We start from the raw sequence: 14,567 nt of genomic DNA, 5'->3' as shown, positions 1-14,567 counted from the left end.
TTTCTTGATTTTAGTTCCAGCTTGTGTAACGCAAGAAAAAGTTGATCTCAGACTGCTTTCAATGCCAAAATGTAGCAACTTTGGGAATCTAGTCCTTAATCGTACCATATAGTTCCAAATATTTTAAGAATTCAAAGCTCATTGATGTCATTGATCAAAGAAACATAATAATATTCCCAATATATATATATAGGGAATATTCCCAATATATTCCCAATGAGGTCAGTTTTCTAAATACATTTTTCTTAAAAGTTACATATTGCTTCTCAGCTTGAATATTTAATTAGATCTGTAAGTCGAGGAGAACTGGAACACAAATTATTGATATACTTCTTGGTCAATCAGAGGAGACATTATAATTAACATTTTTAATAATTAAGATGTTTTATATATATAATCAAAGTTAAAAGATAAACAACCAAAAGATATTTGCAACATAGTAAATATATTATTTAAATCTAAAATATATAAAGCTCTCATGTAGATAAATAAGAAAAGGACAAAAGATGCTATAGAGAAGTCACAAAAGAGAAAGTCTAAGTATCAGATATAGTGCAATTAATGTTATAAGAAAATCTCTCACTCATTATGCTAATGTTTTACATCTACTATGATTATACATTGACTAATAAATGAGGAAACTGAAACTTCGTTCATAGATTGTGGATATGTGCATTGGTATAATCACCTTGTTCAACACTTTGAGGGAATCTAGTCATGTTGAAAATATCCAAACCTATAACGCAACAACTGTCATGATATCTACCCTAATAGAAAAACACCTCCAACAAGGTCATAAACAGACAGATATGAAGTTGTTCACTGAAAAACTGTTTATAACAGCAAAAAGATGCTGTCAGTACAGAAACAGGTTTTAAAATATAGAAGATTAGCAGAATGGAAGAGTGTACAGTAATAAACTGAATAAAATAGGTCTATTTTTTAGCACAATAAGTTTTTTAAAAGCCAGTGGCAGAGTGATTGAATAATACGCCATTTATATACAATTTTTGAAAGAGCTACAAATTGTATTATATTCACTGATGCACATATATTTGTTGAAATATAAAATAACTGATAGAATAAATATCAAATTCATAATAATGAGTGAAATGGGAATGATGGACAATGGACATTTTTTCTGTTTTTTGGAAATGAAAATGTTAAATGTACTTATAATTTTGCTTTTATTAATACTTATGAAGCAAATAATAAAATGCTTGTGTTTATTAATTTCAGCATGTAATTGTCTATAATACTAGTACTTTTCTGTTTTTAATTTTTTCAAAAATAATTTTGGAAATACATGGTATATAAGTACATCTAAATACCTAGATACTTCAAAGTAAGTAAAGATATTTAGGAATTGAAAAATATATTTAATTGAATCAGTCATGAAATCTGTACTAAATTCTTATGTATTTTTTGATCATATTATTTTTTGCTTGTGCAAGTGACAACAAAAACTAAAATGAACACACTGCCTCTTTACTTAACATAGGATAGAATGAATTTATTCAACAAAATTAATGAGAATTAAGCATTAGCTTGATATGCAAAATCTAAAGAATGCTAACAAAGTATCTAGAATTCCCAACTCCTCTGAGATGGGAGAGAGCTGTAGAATAATCTTCCACATATTTGCACATTAAAAGAGCACCTACAAACCGAAGGACCAAAGAATTCATGTTCTGATAAATGAGTGCTTCATATTTTTATAGTATTTCAAACTTAAAGAACTGGTAGATGTGTGACATTTACATTGCCGAAGAAAATGTGGAGAGAAATATTGTGATTATTTGTAGGGTATTCTGGTATTAAAACAGAAAATTTTAAAGTTTTAGTTTGTATATTAAAACTATAGAAATTACAGCATTTTCTTGAATGTTATGACCTTCAAAATAATCTGAATAATCTGTTTTTATAAAAACAAGTAAACAATTACCAGTACTTTGTAAAGAATGATAAACAAAATGACAAGAAGTGGGTAGAAGCTCATTAGAGGATAGCTTTAAACTTTTCTGGCTTTAAAAACTTAACCTTTAAAAAGTTATAAACCATTAAGTAGGCAAAGGGGAAAAATCCAGCAGATCTTTTTGTCAATAGGACAAGATTTTTACTTTCTTGATTATCTGAAACCAGAGCCAATAATCTTATTTCTAATGTCAGTAAGTGTTTCTTTGAATAGCAGTAGTCTATTTACAAAAAAATGTGCTTATCTGTGAAAGAGCTTCATTTCAAATATGAATCTTAAAAGAGTAAATATAAGGTTTCTGTAATTGGAGCCAGTCCATGATCCTAACAAAGGAACCACGATAAAACTAGGAGAATGAAATGTAGTAGGATCAGAACAAGAGAGAAGGTGGGAAATAAAAATTAACTTGGGATAAAATAGAGAAAAGTGGCTTGGGGAATAATTCAAGCGGGAAACAAAGAAGTAACATATCCGGTAAACGAGAAATGAGGAAAGGCCGAGGGAACCTAGGCTTTGTTGACTGTATGAGCTATTGTGGAGACTGGCTTGTCTTACATAGATGAAGCTGGTATTCAGGAAAAGCTCCATCTTCAGCTAACCACACATGCAACAGAGTACTTTTTTCATCTAAATTAATTTCCCAGTGGGGCTTCCCTGGTCGCTCAGCTGTTAAAGAATCCACTTGCAATGCAGGAGACCCTAGTTTGATTCCTGGATTGGGAAGAACCACTGGAGAAGGGATAGGCTACCCACTCTAGTATTCTTGGGCTTTCCTTGTGCCTCAGCTGGTAAAGAGTCAGCCTGCAATGCAGGAGACCTGGATTCGATCCCTGGGTTCGGAAGATCCCCTGGAGAAGGGAAAGGCTACCCAATCCAGTATTCTGGACTCGAGAATTCCATGGACTATAGTCCCTGGGGTTACAAGGAGTCAGACACAACTGAGCAACTTTCACTTTCAGTTTCCAAATATTTGGAAACTAGTGTGTTAAACTACAATACTCTGAAGAAAAGGAAAAAGAGGAGTTCACTATTCATTATGGGACTTCAGTTCAGTTCAGTCTCTCAATCGTGTCCGACTATTTGCAAATCCATGGACTGCACAACGCCAGGCCTCCCTGTCCATCACAAACTCCTGGAGTATACTCAAGCTCATGTCCATTGAATCGGTGATGGCATTCAACCATCTCACCTCTGTCATCCCCTTCTCCTGCCTTCAATCTTTCCCAGTATGAGGGTCTTTTCTAATGAGTTAGTACTTCACATCAGGTGGCCAAAGTATTGGAGTTTCAGCTTCAGCATCAGTCCTTCCAAATGAATATTCAGGACTGATTTCCTTTAGGATGGATGGGTTGGATCTCCTTGCAGTCCAAGGGAAGACTCTCAAGAGTCTTCTCCATACCACAGTTCAAAAGCATCAATTCTTTGGCACTCAGCTTTCTTTATAGTCCAAACTCACACCCATACATAACTTCTGGAAAAACCATAGCTTTGACTAGACACAGTTTTGTTGGCAAAGTAATATCTCTGCTTTTTAATATGCTGTCTAGGTTGGTTATACTTTTCTTCCAAGGATCAAGCGTCTTTTAATTTCATGGCTCCAGTCACCATCTGCAGTGATTTTGGAGCCCCCAAAAGTAGTCTGTCACTGTTTCCTGTTTCATCCAGCCCAGCGTTTCTCATGAGGTACTCTACATATAAGTTAAATAAGCAGGGTGACAATATACAGACTTGACATACTCCTTTCCCTATTTGGAACCTGTCTGTGTTCCATGTCCAGTTCTAACTGTTGCTTTCTGACCTGCATACAGATTTCTCAAGAGGCAGGTCGAGTGGTCAGGTATTCCTATCTCTTTAAGAATTTCCCGCAGTTTGTTGTGGTCCAGACCATCAAAGGCTTTGGCGTAGTCAATAAAGCTGAAGTAGGTATTTTTCTGGAACTCTCTTGCTTTTTTGATGATCCAATGGATGTTGATAATTTGATCTCTGGCTCCTCTGCCTTTTCTAAATCCAGCTTGAACATCTGGAAGTTCACGGTTCGTGTACTATTGAAGCCTGGCTTGGAGAATTTTGAGTATTACTTTGCTATAGTGTGAGATGAGTGCAATTGTGCAGTAGTTTGAGCATTCTTTGGCATTGCCTTTCTTTGGGATTGGAATGAAAACTGACCTTTTCCAGTCCTGTGGCCACTGCTGCATTTTCCAAATTTGCTGACATATTGAGTACAGCACTCTCACAGCATCATCTTTTAGGATTTGAAATAGCTCAACTGGAATTCCATCACCTCCACTAGCTTTGTTCGTAGTGATGTTTTCTAAGGCCCACTTGACTTCGCATTCCAGAATGTCTGGTTCTAGGTGAGTGATCACACCATTGTCATTATCTGGGTCATGAAGATCTTTTTTGTATAGTTCTTCTGTGTATTCTTACCATCTCTTCTTAATATCTTCTGCTTCTCTTAGGTCCATACCATTTCTGTCCTTTATCAAGCCCATCTTTGCATGAAATGTTCCCTTGGTATCTCTAATTTTCTTAAAGAGTTCTCTAGTCTTTCCCATTCTATTCTTTTCTTCTATTTCTTTGCATTGATCTCTGAGGAAGTCTTTCTTATCTCTTCTTGCCATTCTTTGGAACTCTGCATTCAAATGGGTACATCTTTCCTTTTCTCCTTTGCCTTTCACTTCTCTTCTTTTCTCAGCTATTTATAAGGCCTCCTCAGACAACCGTTTTGCCTTTTTGCATTTTTTTTTCCTTGGGGATGGTCTTGATCCCTGTCTTATACCATGTCATGAGCCTCAACCCATAGTTCTTCAGGTACTCTGTCTAACAGATATAATTCCTTGAACCTATTTGTCACTTCCACTGTATAATTGTAAGAGATTTGATTTAAGTCATACCTGAATGGTCTAGTGGTTTTCCCTACTTTCTTCAATATAAGTCTGAATTTGGCAATAGGGAGTCCATGGTATGTGCCACAGTCAGCTCCCTGTCTTGGTTTTGCTGACTGTATAGAGCTTCTCCATCTTTGGCTGCAAGGAATATAATCAATCTGATTTCAGTATTGACCATCTAATGATGTCCATGTGTAGAATCTTCTCTTGTATTGTTGGAAGAGGGTGTGTGCTATGACCAGTGTGTTCTCTTGGCAAAACTCTGTTAGCCTTTGCCCTGCTTCATTCTGTACTCCAAGGCCAAACTTGCCTGTTACTTCAGGTATCTCTTGACCTCCTACTTTTGCATTCCAGTCCCCTATAACGAAAAGGACATCTTTTTTGGGTGTTAGTTCTAAAAAGTCTTGTAGGTCTTCATAGAATCGTTCAATTTCAGCTTCTTCAGCATTATTGGTCGGGGCATAGACTTGGATTACTGTGTTATTGAATGGTTTGCCTTGGAAATGAACAGAGATCATTCTTTCGTTTTTGAGATTGCATCCAAGTACTGCATTTCGGACTCTTTTATTGCCTATGATGGCTCCTCCATTTCTTCTAAGGGATTCTTGCCCACAGTAGTAGATGTAATGGTCATCTGAGTTAAATGCACCCATTCCAGTCCATTTTAGTTCACTGATTCCTAAAATGTCGATGTTCATTCTTGCCATCCCCTGTTTGATCACTTCGGATTTGCCTTGATTCATAGACCTAACATTCCAGGTCCCTATGCAATATTGCTGTTTACAGCATCAGACTTTACTTCCAACACCACAACTGAGTGTTGTTTTTGCTTTGGCTCCATCTCTTCATTCTGAAGTTATTTCTCCACTGATCTCCAGTAACATATTGGGCACCTACCAAGGTCCGTCCAGTCAAGGCAATAGTTTTTCCAGTGGTGATGTGTGGATGTGAGAGTTGGACTGTGAAGAAAGCCAAGTGCCGAAGAATTGATGCTTTTGAACTGTGGTGTTGGAGACGACTCTTGAGAGTCCCTTGGACTGCAAGGAGATCCAACCAGTCCATTCTAAAGGAGATCAGTCCTGGGTGTTCACTGGAAGGACTGATGCTAAAGCTGAAACTCCAATACTTTGGCCACCTCATGTGAAGAGCTGATTCATTGGAAAAGACCCTGATGTTGGGAGGGATTGGGGGCAGGAGGAGAAGGGGATGACAGAGGATGAGATAGCTGGATAGCATCACTGACTTGATGGACATGAGTTTGAGTAAACTCCGGGAGTTGGTGAAAGACAGGGAGGCCTGGCGTGCTGCGATTCATGGGGTTGCAAAGAGTTGGACATGACTGAGTGATTGAACTGAACTGAACTGAACTGAACCAACCTGGGGAGTTCATCTTTCAGTGTCGTATCTTTTTGCCTTTTCATACTGGTCATGGGGTCTCAAGGCAAGAATACTGAAGTGGTTTGCCATTCCCTTATCCAGTGGACCACATTTTGTGAAAACTCTCCACCATGATCTGTCCGTCTTGGGTGGACCTACAGGGCATGGCTCATAGTTTCATTGAGTTAGACAGGCTGTGGTCCATTTCATCAGACTGGTTAATTTCCTGTGATTGTGGTTTTCAGTCTCTCTACCCTCTGATGGAGAAGGATAAGAGGCTTATGGAAGCTTCCTGATGGGAGAGACTGACTGAGGGGGAAACTGGGTCTTGTTATGATGGGAGGGGCCATGTTCAATAAATCTCTAATCCAATTTTCTGTTGGTGGGTGGGGCTGTAGCTCCAATACTTTGGCCACCTGATGTGAAGAACAGACTCACTGGAAAAGATCCTGATGCTGGGTAAGATTGATGGCAAGAGGAGAATGGAGCAGCAGATGATGAGATGGTTGAATGGCATCACCAACTCAATGGATATGAGTTTGAGCAAACCCTGGGAGATAGTGGAGGGCAGAGGAGCCTGGCATGTTACAGTCCATGGAGTTGCAAAGAGTCAGAAATGATTTAGTGACTGAACCACAATTTTGTAATGGAAATTCTAAGAATATAACCTACATATTTCAACAGATTTTTGTTTGTTTCTAGCCTTCTACTTTTTGGTGGTGTTAGTACAGGAAACCAGATGGTCACCTAGACAGAATAACTGAAGAGTAGGATAAATTCTCCTCATTGAAGGTTATTTCTCAATAATTTGACATAAGACAGCCCTCCCAGGTGGAGAGCATAGTCACTTAGAACAGATGTATTCACCAGACCTTCCAGGAAAACTCCCACCGGAAACCCATTTGGAGTTGCTGTGGATTGTCATCACACAGGATCATCCAGACAGAGAAGTGTCAATTTTTAATAACTTGTTGAGTTAAGGAACATTGTTCCAGTTCACACAAAGTTGTCATTCAGAAACAATGTGCCAGCCTAATCCACTGTTAGTGTTCATAAAACAGGTTGAACATATCAATTCCAGAGAAAAACCTAAATTAATTCCAAGGATCACAAGTAACTCATTGGTCTGTGTGAAAAGAAAGACTAAGAAACATTAGGGACATCCCTGATGGTCCCCTGGCTAAGACTCCCTGCTCCCAGTGCAAGGGCTACAGATTTGATCCCTATAGGGGAACAGTAAAGATCAGTAAAGATGACTGCCCCAACTAAAGATCATGCATTTGGCAACAGATTGAAGATCTCACATGCTACAACTAAGACCTGGTACAGCTAAATAAATAAATAAATATATATATTTATTATATAATAATATTTATTTATATATAGTATATATATATACTATATATAATTATATTTTAATTTTTATTTAATTTTAATATTTATTTAAATTTATTTAATTTTAATATTATAATTTATTATGTTATATATTGTATATAATATATAATATATATATTATATATTATAATAAATTATATATATATTTATAGTATAATATTTATAATATTATATATTATATTTATTATATAAATAAATATATATATATAATTTTTTTTTTAAAGAAAGAAACAGACTTCAAAAATTGATGTCAAGTGAGTAGGCAGTTAGAGATTTACTACATCAAAGCTATATAAACTTAAAATGCTTGCTCTTAAAGACATACATTATTGGTACTTGTGTTTAAGTCCTTCTTCCAGGTAGATTGTAGACCCCTAGAAAACAGAAAGCATGCCTGACTTGTCTAATATTTTCCCATGACCACAACTAAGTTATGACTTTTAAGAGGGAAATCCTATTTGTGAAACACAAAGAAAGTCTCTTTTATTCACCCAGACTCAGAAAATATGCACTCCTTTGGAGCTCTGTGGTCTATCTTATTTCCTGTGGTACAATTTCGACTAAATTCTTAGTTGACTCATTACATCAGAGCTCTACTGAAAGTTTTCTGGTAAAATGGGAGTAGGAAACATTCATCTCTGTGCTTTTATATTCCCCCAGTCTTAAGCTAGCTATGGATTAGGTGAAAATATCAAGTGATCCAGGTAAAATACGGAATCTAATCTAAATACAAAAGTATATTCTCCACAACCTCTTTTCCAAAAGCTACATTTCAGACATGGAAATTAATGGTGACTTTCAGCCAGTGATGTGTTGGGTGGGGCTGAATCACATCTGCCAATGAGAGCGGATGGTGCATATCCCTTCCCAACTCTGTTCAGTGACGTTGGAAGTTTGAAATTAGCCTTGGTGAGAATATTTACAGAGATGGCAAACCCTGCAAATCAGGATTTCTGGTTTCCTAGAGAGCCAGTTGCTAGACATTTGCAAGTATGTGACTGCTTCCAGCTCAACACAATAGTACAGCATGTGTTTGTGGCAAGTCAACAAGTTTCTGGACTGATTACCCAGAGGGTGTCCCTATTTCTTATCTGTGTCCAGAGTTCATAATGTTTGGTGAAAGTACATATGCACTCCAACTGATGCACTGCTGAACCCTGCTCAGCAGTGGTAGAAATATCAGGAAAACTCTTTCCTGAAGCATTTGTTGATTTGGCAGGAGATGGTAGAATATAAATTAAAGAGGCCAATGCCAACTGATTGTTTTCTGCATGTAGCAACAGCTTGTCCCCAGACCAGTTAATAAATCAACTTTATTTTTCATAGCAGCACTTTAGAAAGTGTTTGTCGCTCAGGCATGTCCAACTCATTGTTACCCCATGGACTGTAGCCCTCCAGGCTCCTCTGTCCCTGGAATTCTCCAGGCAAGAATACTGGAGTGGGTTGCCATTCCCTTCTCCAGGGGATCTTCCCGACTCAGGGATCGAACCTAGGTCTCTCACATGGCAGGCAGATTCTTTACTGTCTGAGCCGTCAGGGAAGCCTTTAATTTATAGGAAAAGTTCAGCAATATCAGCAGTATGATCTTATGTCCTTAACCTCTTTTAGTTCCTTTGTTTTCCTGGAGAAAATCCTTCTTTGTTTATCTTGAAGTTTTGTTGTAGGAATCAAGAGATAATACATGTCAAATGCTATGTAAACTTTAAATCAGTATGCCCATATTTAGTGTGAGAGCTATTTCCTAAAAGTAGGAAAGATAGCCATGCAATTCTTCTTATCTCTAATGACATTTTGAAAACAGCACAAGTATTTCTATAGTTAATATAAGTAAAGATTGCAGCTTTTTCCACTTTACTATTCAGATACATCTATCAAAGTTACATAGTAACATCATGTACTTGTTTTATATAGTTTACATGAAATCATCCTGGAACAAAATCTGGGGCCCACCAGGCACCCCTGTCCATAGGATTTCCCAGCCAAGAATACTGGAGTGGGTAGCTTCAGAAGTAGTTTCCTTCTTCAGGGGATATTCCCATCCCAGGGATCAAGCCCATGTCTCCCGCATTGCAGGCAAATTCTTTACCGTATGAGCCTCCAGGGAAGCCCCCAAATAGCAATAGATAAAGTAAATTTATCAATCCAATATTTAAGGAGATAAGACATAGAAGGAAGTGATTAATGACAACAGTGACCTTTTCATTTGAAGGATTTCAAAACACTTTGTAGACAAAAAAATTATGTTTTTTTTTACCTTATAGTATTTATTGTGTTTATTCTCTTTCAACTTGCCTCATTCAATAAAATAAGCCGCTTACTTAACTTCCTAGTGCACTTCATTAAATTAACTCTAAAATATCTTGTTAGAGGTAATTTAGCCAACAAAAAGCTCAATATTGTATTCATTAACATCCATTTAGTCAAAGAGACTGTGGTGGATTTACCCATGGATTCATCCAGAATGTGTAGTAAAACTTCAAAGTCAGAGCAGTAAATTGATTAGGGGATGAAGGAAAGAAATTTGTTTTTAAAACCTGAATCACCTGGCCAATTAGCATAAAATCAGGCTGGGGGTATGACTTCTGCAATCAAATGATTCTGAGTTCAATTTGCCAAAAGACAAGTTTGCCTAAGGCACTGAATTTACAGCTACATTCTGTATTCTGAATTTAGTACTACACTCATATGTAATTCAAATAGTGAAAGTGTATGCTTTCTTTTAAACTACCACATGAATGATTCTGTATGGAAGGCATAATTATGACAAGGAAGTTTCAGAAAGAAAGTGAATAATTGCTCTGGTACTTCTGGACAGTCACTATGAAGCTACTGGTGGTTCTTTATATATTAGGGTTATGTGTGTGTGTGTTAGTCGTTCAGTTGTGACCCTATAGACTATACCGCATGAGGCTCCTCTATCCACGGAATTCTCCAGGCAAGAATACTGGAGTATGTAACCATTCCCTTCTCCAGGGTAACTTCCCAACCCAGGGATTGAACGCAGGTCTCCTGCATTGCAGGCAAATTCTTTACCATCTGAGCCACGAGGGAAGCCCATATATTAGGGATACTAGCCTTTAACTGGAGAAGGCAACCACACCCCACTCCAGTACTCTTGCCTGGAAAATCCTATGAGTGGAGGAGCCTGGTAGGCTGCAGTCCATGGGGTCACTAAGAGTCGGACACGACTGAGCGACTTCACTTTCACTTTTCACTTTCGTGCATTGGAGAAGGAAATGGCAACCCACTCCAGTGTTCTTGCCTGGAGAATCCCAGGGACAGGGGAGCCTGTTGGGCTGCCGTATATGGGGTCGCACAGAGTTGGACACGACTGAAGTGACTTAGCAGCAGCAGCAGCCTTTAACTATGCTGTACATTTAAATTTTTCTCCGGTTTCCTTTGTTTTTTAGATTGCTTTATTGTGTTTTCATCACTGAAAAGTTTGGCTTTTTCTAATATAATAGAATTTGGCAAGTTTTCATTCTTACATCTGGATTGTGAGTGATATTTAGAAAGTCTTTTCTACACCCAAGTTTTTAAGGAACTTGCACAACTTGTCTTTTTCTATTTGCATGCATTTTTTATATGGACGTCCCTGATACATTTGAATTTTTTTTTACATATAGTGTCTGCTATGAATCATCATCTTCATCTTTTTTAAAATGGCTAGCCAATGATCTCAGCATCATTTAGAAAGAGCCTATATTTGCCCAGTGATTTGTGATGCCATGTATGTTATGTACTTCATTTGCACATATGTACCTTGGTCTATTTCTGAAATTTCTGTTATATACTGGTTATATCTGTTTATGAGTTAATACTATACTGCCTTCATTGTGGGGGCAATTTCATGTTTTAATATCTTGTGAGGCTATTACAGGTTTTCATCTTTTTTTTTTCCTGTTATTCTTACATTTTTTTCCCCATGAAATTTAATATCAATTTTTCTAGCTGCAAAAAACTAGTTTATTGGCTTTAAATACTTTAAGAATTTAAGAATACTTTAAAGAATTGTATAAAGTTTAAAAATTACTAGGGGGGAACTGATATCTTTGTGATGTTGACTTCTGTTGAAGAAAAGGGATGTGTTTTCTTGTACAAAACTACATTTGTGTCTTTTAGGACTATTTTGGTTTTGCTCATTATGTGTTAAATTAATTTCCAAGTATTTGTATTTTAATTTTCTTTAGTGATTAAAAATGAGGTTTTTGCTAACATTGTAGCTAGGTGGTTATTTATATATATGAAAATCTGATTTTTTAAATATTATTTGTATACCTTGCTCAGTTCAGTTCAGTTCAGTCGCTCAGTCATGTCCGACTCTTTGCGACCCCATGAATTGCAGCACGCCAGGCCTCCTGTCCATCACCAACTCCTGGAGTTCACTCAGACTCACGTCCAACGAGTCAGTGATGCCATCCAGCCATCTCATCCTCTGTCGTCCCCTTCTCCTCCTGCCCCCAATCCCTCCCAGCATCAGAGTCTTTTCCAATGAGTCAACTCTTCACATGAGGTGGCCAAAGTACTGGAGTTTCAGCTTCAGCATCATTCCCTCCAAAGAAATCCCAGGGCTGATCTCCTTCAGAATGGACTGGTTGGATCTCCTTGCAGTCCAAGGGACTCTCAAGAGTCTTCTCCAACACCACAGTTCAAAAGCATCAATTCTTCAGTGCTCAGCTTTCTTCACAGTCCAACTCTCACATCCATACATGACCACTGGAAAAACCATAGCCTTGACTAGATGGACCTTTGTTGGCAAAGTAATGTCTCTGCTTTTGAATACGCTGTCTAGGTTGGTCATAACTTTCCGTCTTTTAATTTCATGGCTGCAGTCACCATCTGCAGTGATTTTGGAGCCCCCAAAAATAAAGTCTGACACTGTTTCCACTGTTTCCCCATCTATTTCCCATGAAGTGATGGGACCAGATGCCATGATCTTCATTTTCTGAATGTTGAGCTTGAAGCCAACTTTTTCACTCTCCACTTTCACTTTCATCAAGAGTCTTTTGAGTTCCTCTTCACTTTCTGCCATAAGGGTGGTGTCATCTGCATATTTGAGGTTATCGATATTTCTCCCGGAAATCTTGATTCCAGCTTGTGCTTCTTCCAGCCCAATGTTTCTCATGATGTACTCTGCATATAAGTTAAGTAAGCAGGGTGACAATATACAGCCTTGACATACTCCTTTTCCTATTTGGAACCAGTCTGTTGTTCCATGTCCAGTTCTAACTGTTGCTTCCTGACCTGCATATAGGTTTCTCAAGAGGCAGGTCAGGTGGTCTGGTATTCCTATCCCTTTCAGAATTTTCCACAGTTTATTGTGATCCACACAGTCAAAGGATTTGGCATAGTCAATAAAGCAGAAATAGATGTTTTTCTGGAACTCTCTTGCTTTTTCTATGATCCAGCGGATGTTGGCAATTTGATCTCTGGTTCCTCTGCCTTTTCTAAAACCAGCAATGAAACTAAGCCATGCCCTGTGGGGCCACCCAAGACGGGCTGGCATGGTGGAGAGGTCTGACAGAATGTGGTCCACTGGAGAAGGGAATGGCAAACCACTTCAGTATTCTTGCCTTGAGAACCCCATGAACAGTATGAAAAGGCAAAATGATAGGATACTGAAAGAGGAACTCCCCAGGTCAGTAGGTGCCCAATATGCTACTGGAGATCAGTGGAGAAATAACTCCAGAAAGAATAAAGGGATGGAGCCAAAGCAAAAACAATACACAGTTATGGATGTGACTGGTGGTAGAAACAAGGTCTGATGCTGTAAAGAGCAATATTGCATAGGAACCTGGAATGTTAGGTCCATGAATCAAGGCAAATTGAAAGTGGTCAAATGGGAGATGGCGAGAGTGAACATCGACATTTTAGAAATCAGCGAACTAAAATGGACTGTAATGGGTGAATTTAACTCAGATGACCATTATATCTACTACTGTGGGCAGGAATCCCTGAGAAGAAATGGAGTGGTCAACAAGAGTCCGAAATGCAGTACTTGGATGCAATCTCAAAAATGACAGAATGATCTCCGTTTGTTTCCAAGGCAAACCATTCAATATCACAGTAATCCAAGTCTATGCCCCAACCAGTAACACTGAAGAAGCTGAAGTTGAATGGTTCTATGAAGACCTACAAGACCTTTTAGAACTAACACCCAAAAAAGATGTCCTTTTCATTATAGGGGACTGGAATGCAAAAGTAGGAAGTCAAGAAATACCTGGAGTAACAGGCAAATTTGGCCTTGGAATACAGAATGAAGCAGGGCAAAGACTAATAGAATTTTGCCAAGAAAATGCACTGGTCATAGCAAACACCCTCTTCCAACAACACAAGAGAAGACTCTACATGTGGACAGCACCAGATGGTCAACACCGAAATCAGATTGATCATATTCTTTGCAGCCAAAGATGGAGAAGCTCTATACAGTCAACAAAAACAAGACCAGCAGCTGACTGTGGCTCAGACCATGAACTCCTTATTGCCAAATTCAGACTGAAATTGAAGAAAGTAGGGAAAACCACTAGACCATTCAGGTATGACCTAAATCAAATCCTTTATGATTATACAGTGGAAGTGAGAAATAGATTTAAGGGACTAGATCTGATAGAGTACACCTTGCTACGTTACTCATTTTTTGTGTTTGACAATATGATAATTGATTCTCTCATGTTTTCTAGTTTACTATTGTATCTTTGCGAATAGGGAATTTTTACTTCTTTTTAATTCAGATGTCTCACTGCTTTCTTTTATCAGATTACATTAGGTAATACCTCCAATACGTGTTGAATAACTAAACAACAGAGAGGCAAGAGAAGGGAGAGTAGGACTATTTCTCTTTACCTAACATATGTCTATGTCTATATTTATATCTAATCTACATAAATAACCAACCTTGCTTTCCTGAAATAAATACCACTTACCTTTCATTA

The sequence above is a fragment of the Bos grunniens genome, chromosome 24 (assembly GCF_055505025.1).
Source record: "Bos grunniens cultivar Pamir isolate PY7600 chromosome 24, Bosgru_T2T1.0, whole genome shotgun sequence".
Classification (NCBI taxonomy): domain Eukaryota; kingdom Metazoa; phylum Chordata; class Mammalia; order Artiodactyla; family Bovidae; genus Bos; species Bos grunniens.
Note: the sequence above shows the minus strand (reverse complement) of the source record.